At 40.1% G+C, this 20,578-nt stretch overlaps 1 non-coding gene across 1 annotated transcript; it reads right to left on the bottom strand.

Moving 5' to 3' along the window:
- Window positions 1-4,095: 4,095 nt before the first annotated feature.
- LOC112738653 (small nucleolar RNA R71) lies at window positions 4,096-4,202 on the bottom strand. Its single transcript, XR_003169600.1, has one exon. It is a non-coding gene; the product is annotated as a small nucleolar RNA R71 (small nucleolar RNA).
- Between the last annotated feature and the right edge of the window lie 16,376 nt (window positions 4,203-20,578).

The following is a 20,578-nucleotide window of genomic DNA, read 5'->3' as shown; positions in this document are numbered from 1 at the left end:
GAACACGTTTAAGCTTCAGTTTAAGGTTAAACTGAAGCTTAAACGTGGAGATAGGAAGGGCAGCCCTGGAGGTCGAACACGTTTAAGCTCCAGTTTAAGGTTAAACTGGAGCTTAAACGTGGAAGAGGAGAAAGCCATCCTGGAGGTCGAACACGTTTAAGCTCCAGTTTAAGGTTAAACTGGAGCTTAAACGTGGAAGAGGAGAAAGGTAGCCCTGGAGGTGTCGAACACGTTTAAGCTCCAGTTTAAGGTTAAACTGGAGCTTAAACGTGGAAGCTTAGAAAGGTAGCCCTGGAGGTGTCGAACACGTTTAAGCTCCAGTTTAAGGTTAAACTGGAGCTTAAACGTGGAAATGGAGAAAGCAACCCTGGAGGAGAAACTTGGTCGAACACGTTTAAGCTCCAGTTTAAGGTTAAACTGGAGCTTAAACGTGGAAATGGCTCCCTGGTGCTTTTCCCCTTTCTGGCGTTTAACCTCCAGTTTAAAGTTAAACTGGAGGTTAAACGTGGAACTGCCCCCCTTGGTGCTCTTCTCACTTCTGGCGTTTAACCTCCAGTTTAAGGTCAAACTGGAGGTTAAACGTGGAAATGCTTCTTTGGTGAGACTTCCATTCTGGCGTTTAACCTCCAGTTTAAGGTTAAACTGGAGGTTAAACTTCAGTTTCAGCATTTCTTAGCCTTCATGATTCTGGCGTTTAAGCTCCAGTTTAGGCTTAAACTGGAACTTAAACTCCACATGTGATATTCAAGCTTCCTTTATTGATTTTGTTGCTTCCTTGCCTAGCCTCTTCTTCCCTGAAATCATCCAAACAATTGCATCAAAGTCTTGCAAAATTTCATGAGAAATCTTCCATTCATAGCATTCAAGTAATATAACTAAAACTCATGGAATTTGCATCAAAATCATATTGTTTGGATGGTTCATTGCTTTGTTATTCTTTTAACCATTCTTGGTTACTTTAAGCTTAAGAAAATGCATAAAACCACTAAAACTAACAGAAAAATACTAGTGAAACTAGCCTAAGATGCCTTGGCATCACTTTGTTGAGCCGCAAATTGCACAAAGACAATGGGGTTTCCTACAGAGACAGCCGAGGCAGGTCAATCTTTCTTGGGTAGTCGAGTTCTACTCCAACTTCCACCTGCCAACCTTGCAGTCTGTCTTTGTCCGTCAGAAGCAAGTCCCATTACAGAAGAGGCCATTCAAAAAGCTCTAGGTCTTCCCCCTATTCCAGAAGGATTGGACGCCTTTCAAGAAGTCGCACTCAAGCGCCAGATTTACCAATTTGACTGGGACGCCGTTCTCAGAGTTATCGCACTACCTGGCAGCCGTTGGATCTACGGATACCATCGTACCCGCCCTAAGGGAATATCGGCTTCAGCACTTACCTTGGAGGCTCACGTATGGGCACAGATCATGTCCCATTACATCTTTCCGAGCACTCACGAGTCCTCCTTCACTGCGGACATGGCCGTTCTACTATGGTGCATCCTTACAGACCAACCTCTGAACCTACCAAGACACATCCGGAATTCCATGAGACACGTGCAAATTGCGGGCAACTTACCTTTTCCCGCCTTGGTCTTAGATCTTGTCTCAGCAGCCGGAATTTCCTACAGAGCTGGGGACACCAAAGCCATGCTCCCACGGGATGATCAGTATGTCCCTAACGGGAAATACATCAGATCTCCACCAGCCACCACAAGCCATCCTACTGAACCGGTTGAAGATATTCCTTCTTCAACACCACAAGCACCTACAACAGACCAAATGCTCCATCAGATACTCGAAAGGTTGGATCGGCAGGAACACAAAGCTAAGATGAGAGAGCGCTGTAACAAGCGCCGATTCACATAACTCAAGGAGCTGATTATGGGAAAATTCAAGGACTCAGACACCTTGGACTCCACTTTCTTTACCAGCACAGGAAGCCATGATGGTCCCGACTGTAGAGATACTGCTACCAGCCCACCTTTGTTCCTGATAGATAGCACCGAGGACCGTGCAAAGCCTTAAGTGCGGGGAGGTTGGGACAAAAGATTACTAGCCTTTAGCGGAAAAAACAATTGTATATCCCAAATTAAATTTTTGGTTAGCTTAAGATAGAATTGTGTGTGCTAATTAAGTATGGGAAATTGTGGGAACAAAAGATAATAAGGGAATGTGTCATGTTAATATAATGGGAATTTGGATACCTACTCATGTGAAACTATAAGAATTAAAAAAATCTATGTGCATTGATAAGCTATGTTTATTTTTATGTTTATGAAAAAAAAACCAAAAATATTCAATAAATAAATAAGGGGACAAAATTACCCCAATGCTAAGTTAAGAATTCAAAGATCAATGCATGTATGATAAAATTAAAATAAAAAGTTGATACACGAGTATGGAATGTGAAACGGAAATTCTGGGTAGCTAGGCATGAATTCTATAGTTATAAAGAATATATATAGGTTATGTTAAAGCTTGGGTTAATTAAAGATTCAGTTTATAAGCTTACTTAGCCACATATGTATCCTTACCATTACCTTGGCCCCATTACAACCTTGAAAAGACCTCATGATGTTTGCATTGGTATATTAAATGTTGTTGATTGGTTAGGAGAAGAACAAAAAATAGAGAGCATGATTAGAGAAGGATAGAGTGATTGCCCTATACACTAGAGATATTAGAGCGTACGTACATCATCAATGTGGGTTCAATGCTTAAAATTCTGTGTTCCCTGCTTTCATGAGCTACCTTCTTGCATTTTTATCTGTTGTTACTGTATAAGAATTGAATTAGTGGAATTTGATTTGTAATTGTTTTGAAGAGCTTATTTACTATTGATTAAGTGGACAAGAATCATATAGTTGCATTCACATATATAGGTTGCATTGCATTGCATGAGTTTTACATGTTCCTACTCATTTATTTTATCTCCTTCAACTAAGCATGAGGACATGCTAATGTTTAAGTGTGGGGAGGTTGATAAACCACTATTTTATGGTTTATAATGTGTTTAATTGTGTGGTTTTATTATGATCCTTACCCACTTATTCATATGATTAGCATGCAATTTATATTTCCTTCCTAAAATTATTAAATGATTGAAAACTTGCTTCCTAGAGACTTTTAATTACATATTTTAATTCTCCTTTATTCCATTCGATACCGTGATCTGTGTGTTAAGTGTTTCAGGCTTTATAGGGCATGAATGAATTGGAGATTGGAAAGGAAGCTTGCAAAAATGAAGGAACACAAAAAATTGAGGAGATGACCAGCGAGAAGTGACGCGGCCGCATAGCTCACGCGACCGCGCGAAAGAGAGGAAATCGCAGTGACGCGGCCGCATGGCTCATGCGACCGTGCGGATTGGAATAGCACAAGTGACGCGGAGGCGTGGACGACGCGCTCGCGTGGCAGGGTAAAACGCCGAATGATGCGGCCGCATGAATGACGCGATCGCGTGATGTGCGCGATCTGCATAATCTGCAGAATTCGAAGGGGTGATTTTGGGCCCTGTTTTGACCGAGTTTTCGGCCCAGAAAAGCAGACTAGACCCAGAGGACATGAAAAAACCAACAACAATATTCATTCTACACAATTTTAGTTTTTAGATCTAGTTTTACTCCTCCTCTAGGTTTTCTCTCTACACATTCATAGTTCTTAGGAATTTTTATTTCTATTGCTTTTTGGGATATTGAGAAGAGTTATTACCTCACCAAGACTTCGTCATTCTAGTTCGTTTTCTTTACTTGGCTCTACTCTTCCATGTCTTTTAATTTACTCAATTTTACTATTAGATTATTTTAGAATTTATTAATACAAGAGTTAAAGCCACAGCTCATCACCCTTGTTCAGAACAATTGTTCATTCGGAGGAGGCGTCCAAGAAGACCCCAATCAACATCTAACCACCTTCCTAAGTATATGTGATACTGTGAAGTCTAATGGTGTTCATCCGGACACCTATAGACTACTCCTATTTCCCTTCTCACTCAAGGACAATGCATCTAAATGGCTAGAGTCCTTTCCAAAGGAGAGTTTAGCAACCTGGGAAGAGGTGGTGAACAAGTTCTTGGCAAGATTCTATCCTCCTCAACGGATCAATAGGCTGAGATCTGAGGTGCAAACCTTCAGGCAGCAAGATGGTGAGACTCTATATGAAGCATGGGAGAGGTTTAAGGACTTGACAAGAAGGTGTCCACTAGATATGTTCAATGAATGGGTGAAGCTACACATATTCTATGAAGGCCTTTCTTATAAATCAAAGAAGGCAGTAGACCATTCATCCGGGGGATCTCTGAACAAGAAGAAGACCATTGAATAAGCCATAGATGTCATTGAGACTGTAGCTGAGAATGACTACTTCTATGCTTCCGAAAGAGGCAACACTAGAGGAGTGATGGAGCTAAACAATGTAGATGCACTGCTGGCCCAAAACAAGCTCATTACCAAGCAATTAGCTGACCTAACCAAGAAGATGGAGAGAAACCAAGTAGCAGCAATCACCACCTCATCAGCAACCCAAGAAGGAGTGAGTGCAGAGGCAGAGGATGAGCAAGAACAAGCCAACTACATTGAAAACTCACCCAGGCAGACCCATGATCCATATTCCAAGACCTACAATCCTGGTTGGAGGAATCACCTAAACTTTGGGTGGGGAAATCAACAAGATCAAAGCCAAGATCAGAGACGTCACAACCCCAACAACCATGAAGCTCACCAAAATGCCACACAGAGATCATATCAACACCACCCTAACAACACCTCTCAACATCAATACCAAAACCAAAACAACCCTTCTCATCACTCCAATCCCAACCCACCAACATCTGATGACAGACTCTCCAGAATTGAGACTCTACTTGAGGGCATATGCAAAGAGATTCAAGACAGTAAGGCATTCCGAGAAGAAGTGCGGTCTAATATGTAGAATCAAGATGCTGCCATCAAGAAACTCGAGACACAAATTGGCTACCTATTCAAGCAAATTCCCAGCCACAACCCTCGCAGCGATACTGACTCAAACCAAAGGGAGGAGTGTCAGGATATCACCCTCAGAAGTGGAAAGGAATTGAAGGAGACTCCCAAGAAACCACAAGAGAAAGATTCAGTTGGAAAGAAGGAGGAACAAAATGAAGTTCAAGTCCCCACCTCTAACTCACATCAAAAGGAAGGAGAGCTGAAGCCATATGTTCCCAAAGTCCCATATCCTCAACAACTGAAGAAGAAGGGGGATGACAGCCAGTTCTCTAGATTTTTAGAAATCTTCAAGAAATTACAGATTAACATACCCTTTGCTGAAGCAATAGAGCAAATGCCGCTCTATGCCAAGTTCTTGAAGGAACTGATGACTAAGAAGAGAAGTTGGAAGAGCAACGAAACTGTGATACTAACCGAAGAATGTAGTGCTATCATTCAGCATAAACTACCCCAGAAATTGAAAGATCCAGGGAGCTTCCAGATCCCTTGTATTATAGGGGAGATCACAGTGGAGAAAGCTCTATGTGACCTAGGAGCCAGCATAAATCTGATGTCAGTAGCTATGATGAGAAAAATGAAGATCGAGGAGGCTAAGCCAACAAAAATGGCCCTACAACTGGCAGACCGATCGTTCAAATTCCCTCATGGTGTAGTAGAAGATTTGCTGGTGAAAGAGGGGAATTTCATCTTCCCAGCAGACTTTGTGGTGTTGGACATGCAGGAGGAAGCCAAGGCCTCCATCATCCTTGGAAGACCGTTCTTAGCTACTGCTGGAGCTGTCATTGATGTCCAAAAAGGTGACCTCACCCTGAGATTACACGATGAAAAGATGACATTCAATGTGTTCAAAGCCATGAGTTACCCACCAGAATAATTGGGAGAATGTATGAGGTTAGACTCACTGGAAGATGCAGAGCAGGAAAGCTTTGAAGAAGAAGAACCTGAAAGGGTGACAGAGGAGGAATCAACGTCTAGTGAAGAGGCTGCAATAGCAGAAATTCATATGCAAGGTGCACCAAAGGAAGAGAATGAAAAGTTAAAAGCACCAAAACTAGAACTCAAGGCACTGCCACCCACTCTCAAATATGCATACTTAGGCGAGAATAAAAGCTACCCAGTGATCATAAACTCATCCCTCAGCCAAGATCAAGAGAATGAACTGCTCCAAGTGTTGCGAAAGCATAAAGATGCCATTGGATGGACCCTCGCTGACCTGAAAGGGATCAGTTCGGCCATAATCATATAAAATACTGTTGGAAGATGATTCCAAACCATCCATTCAATCCCAAAGGAGGCTGAACCCAATCATGAAGGAAGTGGTACAGAAGGAAGTTATGAAGTTGTGGCAGAGAGGGGTAATCTACCCGATCTCAGACAGCCCCTGGGTCAGCCCAGTGCATGTTGTTCCGAAAAGAGAGGAATCACTGTAGTTTCCAATGAGAGGAACGAACTAATCCCCACCAGGACCGTCACAGGATGGCGGATGTGCATAGACTACAGAAAAGTAAATGAAGCTACACGAAAAGACCATTTCCCCCTTCCATTCATAGATCAGATGTTGGAAAGACTCGCAGGATACTCATACTATTATTTTCTCGACGGTTATTCAGGATATAACCAAATAGTGGTTGATCCCAGAGACCAAGAGAAAACCTCATTTACTTGCCCATATGGAGTGTTTGCTTACAGGCGCATGCCAATTGGGCTATGTAATGCGCCTGCAACTTTCCAACGCTGCATGCTATCTATCTTCTCAGATATGATAGAGAAATTCATTGAAGTGTTTATGGATGATTTTTTGGTATTCGGAGATTCCTTTCCTAGTTGCTTAAATCACCTAGCCTTGGTATTGAAAAGGTGCCAAAAGACCAATCTGGTCCTGAACTGGGAGAAATGTCACTTTATGGTAACTGAAGGAATAGTCCTTGGCCATAAGGTTTCTAACCAAGGCATTGAGGTTGACAGAGCTAAGGTGGAACTTATTGAAAAACTTCCCCCACCCAGTGATGTCAAGGCAATTAAGAGTTTTTTAGGGCATGCTGGCTTTTACAGGAGGTTTATTAAAGATTTTTCAAAGATAGCCAAGCCCTTAAGCAATCTCCTTGTATCTGATACACCGTTTGTCTTCGATGAAAAATGCATGCTAGCATTCGAAAACTTGAAACAGAGGCTGTCCTCTGCCCCTATCATTTTCCCACCTGATTGGAACCTACCTTTTGAATTGATGTGTGATGCATCTGATTTTACAGTTGGGGCCGTGTTAGGGCAGAGGAAAGATAACTTAGTCCATGTGATCTACTATGCTAGCAAAGTCCTCAATGACACTCAAAGAAATTATACCACTACTGAAAAGGAGTTGCTAGCAATAGTGTTTGCATTTGACAAGTTTAGATCATACCTCATTGGTGCTAAAGTGATTGTTTTCACAGATCACACAGCACTTAAATATTTGTTTGCCAAGCAAGAATCAAAACCAAGAATAATAAGATGGATCTTATTATTGCAGGAATTCAACATTGAAATTAGAGACAAGAAAGGAGTGGAGAACAAGGTAGCAGATCACCTATCCAAAATCCCTCATGATAAAGGTGGAGCACATGATACAAGTGTAAATGAGCTCTTTCCTGATGAGCAGTTGATGACAGTTAATAAAGCACCATGGTTTGCAGACATTACCAACTTCAAGGCAACTGGGGCTTTACCTTCAGAGATCAACAAACATCAAAAAAGAAAGCTCATAAATGATGCAAAATATTTCGTCTGGGATGAGCCATATCTCTTCAAGAAGTGTTCAGATGGAATCCTGAGAAGATGTATTTCAGAAGAAGAAGGATGAGAGGTCATGTGGAACTGCCACGGCTCATGCTATGGAGGCTATTTTGGAGGGGACAGAACTGCAGCCAAGGTGTTACAAAGCGGATTCTTTTGGCCCACCCTTTTCAAGGATGCCAAAGAACTAGTAAAGAACTGCAATGAATGCCAAAGAGCTGGAAACTTGCCCAGAAGAAATGAGATGCCACAGAATTTCATCTTAGAACTGGAACTGTTTGATGTATGGGGAATCGATTTCATGGGACCATTCCCAACCTCATATTCAAACAAGTACATTTTGGTGGCAGTGGACTACGTTTCCAAGTGGGTGGAGGCTATCGCAACCCCAACAAATGATAACAAGGTGGTCATGAACTTCCTCAGGAAGAATATCTTTAGCCGGTTTGGAGTCCCACGAGCACTCATCAATGATGGAGGGAGCCACTTTTGTAACAGACCACTAGAAGCTCTTCTCCTACGATATGGGGTGAAACACAAGGTTGTAACGCCTTACCATCCCCAAACAAGTGGGCAAACTGAGATATCTAACAGAGAGCTAAAAAGGATTTTGGAAAAGACTGTGGGAACATCAAGAAAAGATTGGTTGAAGAAGCTGGATGACGCTCTTTGGGCATACAGAACAGCATTCAAAACACCACTCGTGATGTCCCCATATCAGCTGGTGTATGGGAAATCTTGTCACCTACCACTGGAGCTGGAACACAAAGCTCTCTGGGCTCTCAAGATACTAAATTTTGACAGCATTGCTGCTGGTGCAAAGAGGATTCTGCAGCTGCAAGAGATGGAGGAATTTAGATCTGAAGCCTATGAAAATGCCAAGATTTATAAAGAAAAGGTGAAAAGAAGGCATGACCTCCATCTGGCACCCAGGAGTTTTGCAAAAGGCAGTAAGTACTCCTCTACAACTCAAAATTGAGACTGTTCCCAGGAAAACTCAAATCAAGGTGGTCAGGACCCTTTCTTGTCACAAAAGTCTCCCCATATAGACACATAGAAATCATGGATGAAAGTTCTGAGAGGACTTTCACTGTGAATGGACAAAGGCTCAAACACTATATGGGAAACATGGGGGAAAACCCCAAAGTGAAGTATCATCTCAATTAATTGAGGGATCGTCGAGCTAGCGACGCTAAAAGAGCGCTTTGTTGGGAGGTAACCCAACCTAAGGTAGTTTCTTTTTCATCGTCATTTGAATAAAGACCACAAGTTGTTTCCCCTGTATTACAAGGAGCTAAGTTTAGTGTTTCACACCAAAACGATCCAAGAGTGAAAGTCTAATTCTAAGTTTAGTGTTCCACTGAAGATATTAGTTAGAATCACACTACACTCCAATGGCAAAATGCTAGCGCTAACTAATCAGGGGAACCACTTAGCAGTAGTTTAGTCTTTAGTTAATAGTTGCTTAGTTAATAACAACGATGAGGCTCTCTGCAAGTATGCAATCTGTTGTACTAGGAAAGGAACTAAGTTTGGTGTTTACACACCAAATTAAGTTCAGAAATTCACAAGCATACATGCAAGCTAACTATTTCTCAAGTACTTTGGGAACAAGCAACTTCCTATAACTTTGCAGGAGCCTTCTAAGGAAATGGTGCATCATCATCCAAGGAAGTGAATGAGCAAAAACTATGGATGATGACAACAGGGGGATAGGTAGAAACCATCACCCGAAGGTCGTATTGTTACTTAATTCCATATACTTGAAATGCTAAAAAAACATTGGAAGTACCAAGGTGCCCTTGATTAATAGTTACTCATTAGTTTAAACCATTAGAATTTAATGTTTGTTTTTATTGCTTTTGTCATATGTGTGTTGTCCACGATACTCACTGCATTCGTACCTTGCTTATTTGTATCCTTGTCCCCATTTTAATCAAATAAAAAGAGAATGTGTGTTATCAAAGACCAGAGTGGAATCCATATTGTGGAGTAAGTTCCTAAATTTTGTGGTGTGGTAATAGACTAGCTAAGTTGGTTCACCAATAAGGTGGGATGGCAACTATCTCTCCTGAATCATATGCTTGAAACACGCCCCATGAGACTAGCTGAATAACAAAATCCCAATAAGAAAAAGAGAAAGAAAAATAAAAGTTAAAGAATAAAAGAAAAAGAGTAAGAAATAAGGTTAGGCACCAAGGGTTTGAATCTTGAGGGATATGTCTGTGGTGCTCTTGTGTAAGGGATTTACTTGGATGAATAAGCTCTTAGGGGTGCCTTATCACTTGGTAACTTGGGTTAACTAACCCAGGATTATCAGCTGAAAGTCCACTATCAAGAGTAACCCTTGCTACAGAACACTTAGTAACCCAAAGAGGTGCTGGACACCAAGGTCTTAAGAAAAGAAAATAACAAACCATGTGCCTGTTGTGTGTATGTATGGGGGAAAGAGACTTGAGGAAGCAAGTCCGTAGAGGTGTCTTAACACCTAGCACCTTGAACCAACTGGTTCGGGAGTGCTGGCTGAAAGCTTATCTTAAAGAGTCGCCCCCTCACAGAGCACCAAGTCTAAAGAACACAAATAAGCCCTGAAATGACAAAAAGGATCAATGAATAAAAGTTTCATAAGGTGCAGTCAAGTGAGTATTCAGGGACATGATAAAGGTCTGAAAGCCAGTGAAGGAATGAACCTAAGTTGCTATGCATGAAACCACCATAAAACCAAAGACATAACTTCCACAATAATGACCCATTTCTCTAGGCATTTCATTCATCATTCTCTTGTTCCAGTACTTGCTTAGGGACAAGCAAGCTTTAAGTTTGGTGTTGTGATGCCGGGGTATTTTGGCCAGTTTCACTGACCTTTTCTTTACTGTTTTAGGATAGTTTCATGCATTTTCTTAGGAAATAAGCAAGTTTTGGATAGAATTTCACTTACATCTTGATTCAAGCAAACATGGTGCACTTTACATGATTTCATGAGAATTATGCATGAATTATATAACAAATTAGATGATGCATGTCTCATGATGTGGATTAGAACTTTGATGCACTTTATTGCTTGATTTCAAGACAAAGGAAGCAAGAAAGAACCACGTTAGCAGCCATGTTAGTCTAACTAACGTGACCACTAACGTGGAATGGGAGCTAGCTTGCAACGTTAATGAGAAAAGTAATCGCCAATAACGTCCTCGAAGCCATCATAGCCCACGTTAAGAGTCACGTTAACTAAGTTAACGTGAACTCTAACGTGGAAGAAAGAAAGTGGAGCCAACGTTAGTGACACTCACCTTTGTCACTAACGTTGGACCAAGCTCATATTGGCCACATTAGCTTCCACGTTAACATAGTTAACGTGGACTCTAACATTGGGAAGCAAAAGAATGGCCAACGTTAGTGACACTCACCATTGTCACTAACGTTGGACCAAGCTACTTTGAGCTACGTTAAGTCCCACGTTAACTTAGTTAACGTGGAAGCTAACGTAGAGAAAGCAAACAATCGCCAATGTTAGTGACACTCACCTTTGTCACTAACGTTGGAAGGAGCCACAATGAACCAATATGAGCCACGTTAACTCTCATGTTAACTTAGTTAACGTGGAAGCTAACGTGGAGGGAAGGATGATGAGCCAACATTAGTGACACTCACCTTTGTCACTAACGTTGGAGATGGCTATCATCACCACGTTAGAAGCCACGTTAACTCAGTTAACGTGGATTCTAACGTGGGGAGTAGGGGCATCTTGGAACGTTAGTGACAAAGGTAAGTGTCACTAACGTTCTCGAAGGATTGGCAAGCTTACGTTAAGAGCCACGTTAACTAAGTTAACGTGGACTCTAACGTAGGGGAAGGGAGGACTCTCAACGTTATTGGAAAAGGTGAGTCCCAATAACGTGTGCGAAGGATCAAGAGGCAACGTTAGTTATCACGTTGGTGCCACTAACGTTGAAGTTAACGTAGATCATCCTTGGTTAGGAACGTTAGTGAAAAAGGTGATTGTCACTAACGTTCTCGAGTCCACACTCTCACTTAACATTAACGCCACTAACGTCCTGAGCTAAACACTCTGCCTACTTCACACTTTCTCTCTGCAAGTAAAGCTAAGCCCACTGAAGAGGGTAACTGCTTCAAACTCAAGATCCAAAGGCCCATATCCAAGACTTGAAGAACCAACTAGAAGATCAAAAGAGTAGTATATATAGAGGTAGTTTTGAATTAGAAAAAAAGCTTTTGAGGGGGTGGAAAATTTGAGAACTACTCTCTGTATAATTTTACTTTCTCTGCACTTCTAGTCGACTTTTCATAATGTATTTTCCATCTCTATTTTCCATTTCCAGAGCTATGAACAACTAAACCCCTTTCATTGGGTTAGAGAGCTCTGTTGTAATTTGATGGATCAATATTAGTTTTCATTACTCTTCTTTTATCTTTTCTCTTGATTTTACTAGAAAGCTTTCATTCTTCATCCAATTGGGTAGTTATCTTGGAAAAGAAGCTATTCATACTTGGATCTCTTCTGAACCTTGGAAGAGGAATGAAGAGATCATGCTAGAAATGCTTTCTCATGTTGGACCAAATTGGGGTTGGAAGGATATGGTGACTATAATTCTACCAACACTTCATCTCTTCTCATGAGCAATTGACCAAGGAATTGGCTATTGATCTAGATTTGAGAGATTGAATTACAAGGAATTGTAATTCGATCACTTAAGATTGCCAAGGAGATCAATGAATGCATTGATTGAGGAAGAGATGAAAATGAACTTGATCCGGAGAATGCAACATCTCCTAAACCCAATGAATTCCCCATTCTGATCTTACCCATTCTCTTTAATTTCTGCAATTTACTTTTATGAGTATCTTCCCCATTCCCATTTACAATTCTGCAATTTACTTTCCGCAATTATTTTCAGCTCTTTACTTCCAGCATTTACATTTTCTGCTATTTACATTCCCGCCATTTAATTTCCTGCAACTCTCAAACCAAATTCTGCTTAGCTCAACTAGAACATTCTTCCAATTAAAGTTGCTTGACCAATCAATCCCTGTGGGATTCGACCTCATTCTATTGTGAGTTTTTACTTGACGACAATTCGGTATACTTGCCGAAGAAAAATTGTTGAGAGACAAGTTTCCGTGCATCAATTTGTGAATTCTAGACCACACAAAAGTCCAATCATCAGGCCATGTTGCCTATTTTCTTTGTGAAGGAGTGTAGCGCTCCTTCCTTGCTCTTCATGAAGCTCCCTGGTTCGAACCCTTGCCAAACCATTTTGGCTAATTTCTTTTGCAAGTAGTGCTTCTCTTTTCCACTCTTTAGCTTTTCACTTTGTTTTTCTTTGGGAAGGAGCCCGAAAAGGTTTACTGAGTTAACCGAGCGCTATGCTTGTTGCCTTGCTTCCTTGGCTTTGAGTAGTGCTCGGTTAAGTGAGAGAGCGCAGCTTCCTTGCCTTTTGCTTTCATGGATTTGAGTAGCGCTTGCATAGAGAGCGTTGAGCTCTTTGAGAGAGCGCTATGGCTTTTCTCCTTTGATGTGCCACGCTTTTGTTTCCTTTGGCTACGCTTCATAGGCCACACTTTCTTGTTTCTTTCTTTTCTTCACCTACAAGTACTTAAAACAACCAATCAAAGTATCACCAAATTCACAAGGTTTATAAATCAGTCAAAAACCAATTAATTTTAGCTTAAACCTCATGATTTCGTGTCAAATAAAGGATGGTTGATTGATTCAACAAAACCATGCAAATCCACTCCAAACCACTTACTTATAATGCAAGAAAGTGCATAAAACCTAATGAAACAAGTGAAAAATGCTTGAAAAGCTAACATAAGATGACTTGTCATCACAACACCAAACTTAAACCTTGCTTGTCCCCAATCAAGCACTAAACATAAGAGAAAATGAAATGAAACAGAGAAGTATGCATGTCCTTATTCAGCAGATAATTGAACTTGGTTCATGGGGTTTTATGCAGACAATGGTAGCTCATTTATTACTTGCTGCTATATAGGAAATGTTTCCCCAAAGGTTTACTAAGGTTGCTGCTACAATGCTTTGCTTTTGCTTGATCCCTTTCTAGCTTTTCCTTTCTTATTTTGCTTAGAGAGCTTATTACTCATTGAAGGCTTGGTGGCAAATGTTGCAACAGCCTTTGGCTTAACTTTGCTCAACATTTCTTCACCACAGACGCATGGCTCACATTTTCTTCCTAGGAGCATTGATGCCCAGCATCTCTTTGGATCACTAAATGTTTTGTAGCTAGGTTGCTCTTGATAGTGAACTTTTGGTTGGAAATCCTAAATCAGTTGATCTAAGTGGCCAAGTTTCAAAATACTCCTCAGAACCTACTTGTCTAAGCATATCCTAGTACCAAAAACACCACAGGCATATGTCATAGGGTCCAAGCTATTGGTGTCTAGCCTTATTGTTTGTTTCTTTGCCAATTCTTGGCTTTTCTCTTCCTTTTTCTTTTTGTTTTGATTCATTATCAAGGGACTTTCATTTATAGCAGCAAGCTAGTTCACACTTTAAAGAACATCTTATTATGCAGCATTTATTATTGAGCTAACAATTGAATCAAACAAGTATCACCATTGACTTTCATTCTAATTTCTACAACATTGGACATTTGCCTTTTCTAAATCAAACATTTTTCTTTTATTTATTGCAGAAAGGAACAAAACAAAATTCAAGCTAATGATGGATGACAAATATAATGCAATTCACTTGTAAGAAAACTACCTAGAATATAAAATTGCAAAACATAAAGCATTTGGAGGCATCTCATATCTCAGATATGCATCTTCCTTATTAAATTTTGAAAAGAAAACATGAAAGAAACTCCACCAGCTTCTAATTGTCATGTCCCTTGTTCTTGCTTGATTCTCCCTTTTTCTTCCTTTTCTTGGTTTAATCCTGAGCCTCTTCAACAGGGAACCTTCTCTTCCAGATAGGGTCTATTAGACCCGAAAGTCCAGCTTCCTCTAATCCTTGCTCCATGCGTGCTATATTCTTCTCGGCTCTGGCTTTCTGACGGTCTGCTAGCTCTGGGCATTGCACAAATGGCTTGATTTGTGGTTCTAATGCTGGCATGCTGTGGACCAAGTAATCCAACTTTGTTTGTGGTGTCTATATCATACTCTATTCTATCATGATGCCTACACTCTCCAATGGTATGATATATGTTCTTCCACTGATATAAATTGTGAGTGTACTCCCCATACTTGACTTGATTCAGGAACAATCTGTCATATGACTCTCAAAAATCTGCTGATTGTTCCCTTTGGCCCTCAAGAATCGTTGTTTGGAATTCTTGTTGTTGAGCCATCATTTGTTGCTAGCTCTCTTGTCGCTCCTCTATTTGGCGCTGCCAGTTCTCTCTTCCCTCTCTATTCTTCATGTACTGCTCCTGTTGTTGCAAATATAGCTCTTGCTGCCTTAAATACTACTCTTGTGCTCTCATGTTTTGTTGAGATATTTCCTCAAGAGATCTTTGTAATTGGCTAATGTCTATAGCACCAGGAGCTTGCTCTTCCTCCACTTGTGGTCTTTTTCTCCTTTGGGGTCTTTCTTCTTGATCATCATCTTCAGTAATGCCTTCCATGCTTCTCTTTGTGATTTCGTTTCCTCTTTTTACTTTATCTGTGTCCTCGTTTTCAAAGAGTACCCCAGCCCTGTTGCATAGCCTTAGAATGGTGCTTGGATGACCAAGCCTACATGATTTGTTTGTGCTTTCAGCCATCTCCTGAATACTGTCGGCTATAAGTTGTGAGAGTTTGATTTCTCCTCCATGTAGGATGCAGTATGTCAAGAGTGCTCGCTTGACTATGACTGCTGAGGTGTTTCCAGTAGGGAGTATAGATCTCCTTACTTTCTCATACCACCCTTTAGCCTCATGAGTGAGATCTATTCTTTTCAAGTGGCTTGGGACTCCCTTTGAATCTCTTTCCAAACATATCCCCTGTAATATCTCATCAGGGTCATTCTCTCCCTGTAGTCTATCCTCAAAGCTAAGCTCTCCATAGGTTATGGTTCTCAACTGTATGGCCCTTGTAATTGATGATGGACTAAAATCCACCTCAACACCTCTGACATAACTTTTATAAGGGGTGCTGTCCTTGCTCTCTTTCACAGCATTGGCGTAAAATTCCTTATTATAACTGCACTAATGTCAGTGAGAGGATAGCATAGAAGCTCCCACCTCCTTTCCTTAGTAATTTGCCTCATGATTGGATACTCCCCCTTCCTCAGTTTGAAGCCCATCTCAGGAATACCATGCTTTGATTTCATGAGCCTATGATATCTTGCTTCATGAAACTAAGATTTAAATTTCTTTGTATTATAGGTTGGGGGTTCGGCCACCATTAGTGCTTTTCCTTTTCTTCTACTAGAACTTGATGAGGCCATGAGTTTATAAAGAGGGAAGAAGTAAGGGTGAACTTTGGTTTGGGTGAGGTTCGGTTTTGTTGTGAAAAGAAGGGAAAATGATGTGCTATTTAGGGAAGAGGGGTGCTGAACATGTTTTCAGATAAGTGAAAGGTTAAACAAAGGCTTACAGATGTGAGGAAAGCTTGTATGAATGTGTAGTTCATGAAGTGTCTCAAACTATTTATAGACAAGGCATCAAGGTTTTAAACAAAAACACACTTGAAGGGAGCAATTTGGTTAAGAACATGAAGGGTGAGGATTGAGCTAAACATTATGGGAAACTCATGAGATGAATGGTTTGCATGCATAGTTGAAGGTTGACAAGGATTCTTTCCCCATTGGATGCATGAGGTTCGGTCTCCAAGTGTGCATACATGCAGATTTTGTTTTCCAAGGGGCACGCTTCTCTAAGCACATGTGATCACCCTCCCTTGGCTTGTCATAACCATGCCTTTCCTCCTCTTTTGTCCTCTTCTCAATCTTCTTTTTCCTATTCAATTAAATCAACAAAATAGTGAGCCTTATGATTCAAAAGTGGCACGGTGGTGTGGTGATAGGCATTTAAACAATTTAACATGTTCCTTATTCATAAATAAATAATTGTGCTCCTTAAATAGTAAACCAAGATTTGGTGAACACAAAACATGTCCCTTGCTAAGAGATCAATGTAAAATGCAAGTAATCCATCACAATTGGTACCTTCATTATAAGAAACATTTTATTTTATACCATAAATTCCTAAAATAAAACAATGTATGATCCTTGATAAACCACTATTTCATGGTTTATCTTGTGCTCAATTGAGTGGTTTTTATCTACTCTTTACCCACTTATTCATACTATTTGCATGGTTTTACATTTACCTTCCTAATTATGTGCTTTGATTGAAAACATGCTTCTTTGATCTTATATTTGCTTATTATTAATCCTCTCTTATTACCATTAGATACCTTGATATGTGTGTTAAGTGTTTTCAGATATTATAAGGCAGGAATGACTTGGAGGATGGGAAGAAAGCATGCAAAAGTGGAAGGAATGCAAGAAGTTGGAGAAATTGCTAAGCTGTCCAGCCTGACCTCTCTGCACTCAAACGGCTATAACTTTAGCTACATAGGTCCAAATGACGCGGTTTTAGTTGCGTTGGAAAGCTAACGTTCGGGGCTTCGATTTGATATATAATATGTTATAGTTTCCCTGACGCTAAATGACGCGGTTTTAGTTGCGTCGCAGTGACGGAAATCAGCGCATTTTGAATTCGCAGCCAGCGAATTCTGGGCTATTTCTGACCTAGTTTGCGGTCCAGAAAATACAAATTAGAGGTTATAAAGTGGGAGAATGCATCCATTCATGAGGAGGCTCTCATAATTCACAATTTTAGGAGTAGATGTAGCTTTTAGAGAGAGAGGTTCTCTCCTCTCTCTTAGGATTAGGATTTAGGACTTCTCTTAGTTTTAGGAGTGACACTCAATCCCAGGTTCTTTATTTTTATTTATTTTTCTTTTTCCAATTTAATTTATGAATTCCCATGTTATGATTTGAGCATTTTATTTAATATAATTCGAAGTATTTCAGACTCATGATTGTTCTCTTTAATTTATTAATGCCCTGTGTTTATCCAAATTATTTCCATTCAAGTAGAATTTCTCTCTTTTGGCTTTGGTTGAGACATTGGTAACTCTTGAGTTATCAAACTCATTGTTGATTGAAAATTGGAATTAATTTGTCCACTTAACTTACCTTCATAGTTAGAGGTTAATAAGGTGGGGGAAGAATCCAATTCTCATCACAATTGATAAGGATAACTAGGATAGGACCTCCAGTTCTTCATACCTTGCCAAGAGTTTATTTTACAGTTATTTATTAATTTTTATTGCTTGAAAATATACCTGTGCACATTGCCCAAACTCCAAATTTCTCAAAACCCCCCAATTTACAATCTTCATAACTAATAATAAGAACATACCTCCCTGCAATTCCTTGAGAAGATGACCCGAGGTTTGAATACTCGGTTATCAATTTCAAAGGGGTTTGTTACTTGTGACAACCAAAACGTTTGTACGAAGGGATTTCTGTCGGTTTAGAGACTATATCTACAACGCGACTATTTTTATGACATTCTTTACTGGCAAAAATCTTAACGTCAATCCTTCTATTCATACATTTGATTTTATGAACAAAATTGATTTATCTGCAATTTAATGTGTATGCAGATGCCAAACTTAATATTTGGCCATATTCTCCATCAAAATGAAATAGCATTGATAAACCACTATTTTATGGTTTATAATGTGTTTAATTGTGTGGTTTTATCATGATCTTTATCCACTTATTCATATGATTAGCATGCATTTATATTTCCTTCCTAAAATTATTACATGATTGAAAACTTGCTTCCTAGAGACTTTTAATTACGTATTTTAATTCTCCTTTATTCTATTCGATGTCGTGATCTGTGTGTTAAGTGTTTCAGGCTTTATAAGGCATGAATGAATTGGAGATTGGAAAGGAAGCTTGCAAAAATGGAAGGAACACAAGAAATTGAGGAGATGACCAGCGAGAAGTGACGCGGCAGCATGGCTCACGCGACCGCGCGAAAGAGAGGAAATCACAGTGACGCGGCCGCATGGCTCACGCGACCGCGCGGATTGGAATAGCAAAAGTGACGCGTAGGCGTGGACGACGCGCTCACGTGGCAGGGCAAAATGCCGAATGACGCGGCCGCATGAATGACATGATCGCGTGACGTGCGCGATTTACATAATCTGCAGAATTCGATGGGGTGATTTTGGGCCCTGTTTTGACCGAGTTTTCGGCCCAGAAAAGCAGACTAGACCCAGATGACATGCAAAAACCAACAACATTCATTCTACACAATTTTAGTTCTTAGATCTAGTTTTACTCCTCCTCTAGGTTTTCTCTCTACACATTCATAGTTCTTAGGATTTTTATTTCTATTGCTTTTTGGGATATTGAGAAGAGTTATTACCTCACCAAGACTTCGTCATTCTACTTCGTTTTCTTTACTTGGCTCTACTCTTCCATGTCCTTTAATTTACTCAATTTTACTATTGGATTATTTTAGAATTTATTAATACAAGAATTAATTTTATTTTTAATTAATTTCTTTGATTTCTATTTATCATGTCTTTCTTTAATTCCCTTTCCTATGTTATAAATTCTACATTCACAATGAGCGAGTAGTTCCCTAACCTGATGGGGAGTTGATTGAAAGGAACCCTTGAGTTGGAATGCTTAAAAAGAAGAATTGTAATTGGGTTTATTGTTGGATTGCCCTCTAGTCACTGACACCAATCACTTTTAATTGAGTGGGTTGGAACTTGTGAATAGAAGTAGCATTCCAACTTGTTTGACTTTCCCTTACCTAGTAAGGGATAACTAAACAGAACAACCTTCAATTATCAATTAATCTTGAGAGTACTCCAACAAGAATAGGGCTTCCAGCTAATCTACTCCCAGTCAAGGTTTTTATTTAAATTACATAAATTATCTAATTTAATTTCCCGTTATTCAATTCAAACCATTTTGAAAACATCTGATTAATAAAATAGCACACCTTTCTGCAACTCGTTGGGAGACGACCTGGGATTCATACTCCCAATATTTTAATTTTAATTTTTGTGACACCCTTCTAAATTGATAAGCGGATTTCTGGTTGGTTAAGAACTATACTTGCAACGCATATCTTATAACAATTCTTTACTCGCCAATTTCTGCCACGTCAATTTTTGGCGCCGTTGTCGGGGAGTTGCAATAGAGTGCTAAGTTATTGATTGGAATTTATTTATTTGTATTTTATTTTTTCTTGCTACTATGAGCTGCTTGTTTCTTTCGTTAGATGACGCGTTCACTTCCTGATCCAAGCTTGCCAGTATTCGATCCTGACATTGAAAGAACTATTTCATGAATAAGGCAAGCTCGGCGTCTGTTAGTCCTCTCTGAGGGCAGATCTGAAACGTCATTTGAGGAAGAAACCAGCCCCCGTTCTACTGATTCGGTTGATTTATGTGTAGGTGACATGGCAGCACCTAGGAGAGTTACTATCCAAGAGGCTGGAGCCCCTGATTTTACAATGCAACCGTTTCAAGCGCATCACCCAGCGGTGGCTACAGACTTTGAAATAAAGACTGCACTGCTCAATTTGATGCCCAAGTTTCATGGCTTACCTACTCAAGAGCCTATCAAACACCTGAGAGATTTTAAAGCAGCCTGTTCTACTGTCAGGCGTGATGGTGTAGATGAAACTTCAATTTTGTTGAAAGCTTTCCCGTTTTCTCTTGAGGGAAAGGCAAGAGAGTGGTACTACACTCAACCCGTAGCAATTGTATCTAACTGGGATACACTTAAAAGAGAATTTTTGGAAAAGTTCTTTCCAGCGGAAGTTACTGAT

Source organism: Arachis hypogaea, chromosome 13 (assembly GCF_003086295.3).
Source record: "Arachis hypogaea cultivar Tifrunner chromosome 13, arahy.Tifrunner.gnm2.J5K5, whole genome shotgun sequence".
Classification (NCBI taxonomy): domain Eukaryota; kingdom Viridiplantae; phylum Streptophyta; class Magnoliopsida; order Fabales; family Fabaceae; genus Arachis; species Arachis hypogaea.
Note: the sequence above shows the minus strand (reverse complement) of the source record. Positions and strands in the feature narration are given on the sequence as shown.